The sequence below is a fragment of the Rhinoderma darwinii genome, chromosome 7 (genome assembly GCF_050947455.1).
Source record: "Rhinoderma darwinii isolate aRhiDar2 chromosome 7, aRhiDar2.hap1, whole genome shotgun sequence".
NCBI classification, from domain to species: Eukaryota; Metazoa; Chordata; class Amphibia; order Anura; family Rhinodermatidae; genus Rhinoderma; species Rhinoderma darwinii.
The window spans coordinates 11,489,015-11,493,873 of NC_134693.1; positions in this window are offsets into that span (position 1 = coordinate 11,489,015).

Sequence of the window (4,859 nt, forward strand, 5' to 3'; positions counted from 1 at the left end):
AGTGCTTTATTAAAAACGTTTATATTTATTTGTGTGTTTGTGTTTTACTTTTTCTTATTTTTACACTTTTTCTTCCCTATGGGGGCTGCCATTTTTTGTTCCATTTCTGTATGTGTCGATTAACGACACATACAGACATGGAATACGGCAGCCACAGTCCCATAGGGACTGCGAACGGCTCCCGTCCCATCCACTTCTGTGTACGCCGTCTGTGTGGGAACTGCGCATGCGCCGCTCCCACACAGTCCAATTTGAAATTGGCGCCGTCCGGCGCCATTTTCCTGTGGACCGGAAGTCGCGGCCGGACAGTAAGATTACTACTTCCGGTCGCGGCTTCCGGACTTGTGCACTTGGACCAGCGGCAGCAGACGGAGCGGACGGGCCGGAGGGAGCCGCGGCGGCAGGAGCAGGTAAGAGATTTCAATGTATGTTCGTGTTTGTGTATGTTTACTACTGTATGTAAACCTACTACACTGTGTGTTAGCTCAAAAAATGGCGACACACAGTGTAGGAGGATAGACCGTTCAAACCCCTCGTTTATCCCGGCCCTAGCCAGGATAAAGGAGGGGGGGATGCTGAGAGCTCACTAGAGCGAGGGCTTTTTACCCAATTTTGCAATGCTGCAATTTTGGGAATAGCTCCATCTAGTGACCAGCAATGGGAAATATTATAAATTAGAATCTAATTTATAATATTTCCTTACTCGTGAAAAAAATAAAAAAAATTTGAACAATGTTTAATCACCTACACACTAAATGTTTAATTAAAAAAAACAAAAACATGTTTTTCTGGCAACACATTCCCTTTAATAAGGTCTCATCATAAAAGTAAATCCAAGGCTTTGTGTAAAGTGTGTGATATCATTCCAAGTCCCACGAAAGGAGGAAGGAAGAAGAAGAAAAGGGAAAGAGAGAAGTGGGGAAAGATCAAGGAAGAGATAGAAGCCCAGAGCTAGAAGACCTGGGCCACCAAGAGACTCCCTGTGTCCCACCTACCCAGTGGGGGCAAAGAGAGGATGGACTGGGGAGGAAAGAAGGGGTTCCCTTCTCCCAGACGGAAGCCACTGTAGTAGCAGACTGCTCCTGACCGACCCCTCTATGGGGGGGGGTTCCGCCTAGCCATTTAGCAAAGTGTGGACCAGATTTGAAGGACGACCATGCACTCCACAGAGAAAGAACCCTACCAATGCGATCACTGTCCTCTGCAACCAGAGATTCCATTCGACATAAAGAATCCATCTCCGCCACCCATTCGACAACTGAAGGCGGCACAGTGGACTTCCAATGTCTAGGAATAACTGTTCGTGCCGCAGTCAGGAAATGCCGTAGTAGCCCCTTCCTAATACTCGGCAAAGGGCCCGGAATTAGGGATAGCAAAGCTATCTGAGGAGTGGGCACCAGCTGTGTACCTTCCACTTATGTGTAGATTTCAAAAATCGCTTTCCAGAAAGTCTTCAATACTGGACATGACCACCAAATGTGTAACATTGTTCCGGTCTCAGTCCCACATCGCCAACATAAGTCTGACACCTCAGAGTACATTCTGCTCAGAATCTGTGGGCAACGGTACCATCTAGTCAGTATTTTGAAGTTTTTTTCCTGTGCCTGACATGCCACTGGCATTTTGTGAGACAGAAAAAATATTCGATCCCAATCTGCCAGTGACAGGGTTACTCCTAGTTCTCGCTCCCATGCGCTGACGTATGCAGGAGGCTGATCATCACAGGCCTCTAGAAGTAAGGTATACAGGTTAGATATCACCCGGGCCGGAGGCTCGGTTTGAAGCAACAACGACTCAAATGCAGTGCTAGTGACGATATGCATCCCGCCCGGTAGGGCTGAACGTAAAAAGGTGGACAATTGGGTATGTTCCATCCAAGAAAGCGTCCTCCCCGGGCAAGTCCCGCGCAACTCTGACAAAGGAGGGAGCCTCCCCCCATCCGACATTACCTGACATAATCTCGTGTCTTCAGAAGAGGACCAAATCAGAAACTGTTTCGTATTGACAGCTGGTAAAAATTCCGGGTTATCAAACAGCGGGCTAAGGAGCCCGGGTCTATGTGAAAGGCCCTTTCTAACCATCAGTCTGTCCCATAAAGTGAGGCAGTGCTGGGGTTAGCAATGGCAGGGTCGCAAGTGCCGGCCTATAATCAGGAAGAATCCATGGCAACGATCTAAGTGAGAGCGCGACTATGGACTGCTCAATCTCTACCCACTGTTTCTTGGATCCATTATGAAACCAGTCCACCACCCTTGCGAGTACTGCGGCCTGATGATAAATGATCAAGTCCAGGAGTCCAGCTCCCCCCTTCAGTTTTTGACGGGACAATAACTTCAGATTAAGGCGCGGCCTCAAAGTGCCCCACACAAAGTTCCGAAAGGCTTTCTCCAATGCCTTAAAAAATGTTCCAGGGATTAATACTGGAAGAGCCTGAAACATATAGAAAAACCGAGGGAGGATGTCCATTTTGATTGCATTGATGCGGCCAAACCATGAGAGTTGCGCTCGATCATATGAATGTAGGTTTTTGAGAGTGGTTTGCAGTAAAGGCTGATAATTGAGAGTGTAAAGATCTACTAGGTCCCTAGGAATCTGGACTCCCAAATATTTGATTGACCTCGCCTGCCATTTAAAATTAAAGGATGACTTTAAAAGCTCCAGTGTCTCGGAAGATAAGGAAATGTTGAGTGCTTCAGTTTTCGTATAGTTTACCTTAAAGTTGCTGACCTGGCCAAATACTTCGAATTCTCTAATGAGCACTGGTAAGGAAATCACAGGGTTTGTCACAAAGAGCAGGAGATCATCGGCATATAAAGCCAATTTATGACAATCTCCGCCTATTCCTATCCCTGTTATATCTGGGGAATTACGGATAGCCACAGCTAAGTGCTCCATCGTGATGACATAAAGTAATGGTGACAGGGGGCATCCCTGTCTAGTGCCGTTGGCAATCGAGAATGTTGTTGAAAGTACCCCGTTTGCCCTAACTCGTGCCGTAGGTGTCTGGTATAGGGACAATATCTTATCCAGCATAATGGGGCCAAGCCCAACATGGGTTAGTGCCGATTTCAGGAACCCCCAATGTACCCGATCGAAGGCTTTTTGCGCATCAATCGATATTAAACATGTGGGTAGAGACTTTTTCAGGACATAGGATATTAAGAGAGTGGTTTTATTGGTATTATCCCTCGCCTCTTTGTGTCGAACAAATCCCACCTGATCTCCGTGGATACAACGTGGTAGGAGTGGGGCTAGTCTATTTGCAATGGCCTTAGAGTAATGTTTGACATCCACATTTATCAGGGAGATTGGACGGTAATTAGAACAGGCAGAGGGATCTTTCCCTGGTTTGGGAATCACAGTAATGGTGGCCGCTAACGTTTGTGGAGTGAATGGCATGGAGGTTGTAACTGCATTATATACCTTAGTCATATAGGGAAGAAGTTTAGTTACAAAGGTCTTGTAGAAGGACGCCGAGAATCCATCCGGACCCGGACTTTTACCCGACGGAGCTGACTTTATGATTGCCTGTATTTCCGATTCCGAGAAGGCCTCCCCTAGCGAGGCAGTCTCAGTCTCCTCTATAGTCGGCAACGCCGTCTGTGCAACATAGGAATCAATCCTCCGTTTGAGGGCACTTGGAGACATATCTGCCAAAGGCCCCTTAAGGTTGTACAGGGCCTCATAGTAGTCCCTAAATTTATTAACAATGTCTTCTGGCTTATGTTTGACCTCACCCTGTGTCGTCTTTATCGTCGGTATAAAGGATTGAGGAGCCCGTGGGTGTAATGATCTAGCTAATGCCCTACCGCATTTATTGGAATGTTCGTAAGCGAAACGCCTCATCCGGTCTCGAAAAGACGCATGCGCCTGATCTAATAAATCTCTCAACGAGTTTCGAGCTTCTAGTAGCTCCGCCAAAGTCTGGGGGTGTTGGGACTGTTTGTGAGTGGTCTCTAGAGTCCGTATCTGGGACAAGAGCTTTTCAATTTTGAAAGCCCGTTCCCTTTTTAGTCTCGAGCTGGAATTATTTCTTGGTGCACTTTAATGATTTGTGGCTGCTCCTGTGAAACAAAATACACACCAGTCTAGATATGTGTAATAAAAAAAAAAAAATAATTAAAAAATTGATTTGCAATTGGTTAATAATAAAAAACATTTCTACAGTACGTATTACGATCCAATGCGAGCCTCACAATACCGTTCTATGCTCATTCCGTTAGACGGCGCTCATTGTGGGGCTTTTGTAATTAAAAAGGGTCAGTCCTTACCCCACAGCCAAAGACCCCAGCGTTCTTCCTTTCAGAGAGGTAATCCCCCGAGGAGACAGAAATACCAAAGATGGACAGAACGTGAAGATTTGGGATTTCTCCCCAATGTCTTCAAAAAGGATTTCTGACGCCAGGTTTCCTGTAGGTTTATTGTGCCATTTCCTTCCACGTTGGCAGTCCGTCCTTTGGCATCGGGAAAGAGGGGTACACCATCCAATTTCCAAATCATCCAAGGGACAGATATATCATAACGTCCTGTCTGTCACCTCCAGTAAAACTATCGTGTCTAGAAGCAGAAGTAAAATCTTTAATAGGGTCTTTTCCTCTATGGATCAGGTCCGCAAAGACGTTTACTCAAGAATCTATCCAGTATCCAAACCCGGAGGGGATTGCTGTACTATAAGGGCATGTTCACACGCAGAGTCAAAAATGTCTCCAAATACGGAGCTGTTTACAAGAGAAAACAGCTCCCGATTGTCAGACTTTTTTGTGCCACTTGCTATTTTCACAGCGTTTTTTACGGCCGTTTTTGGAGTTTTCTGCAATAGTCTATGGAAAACTACTCCAAAAACGTCCCAAGAAGTGTCC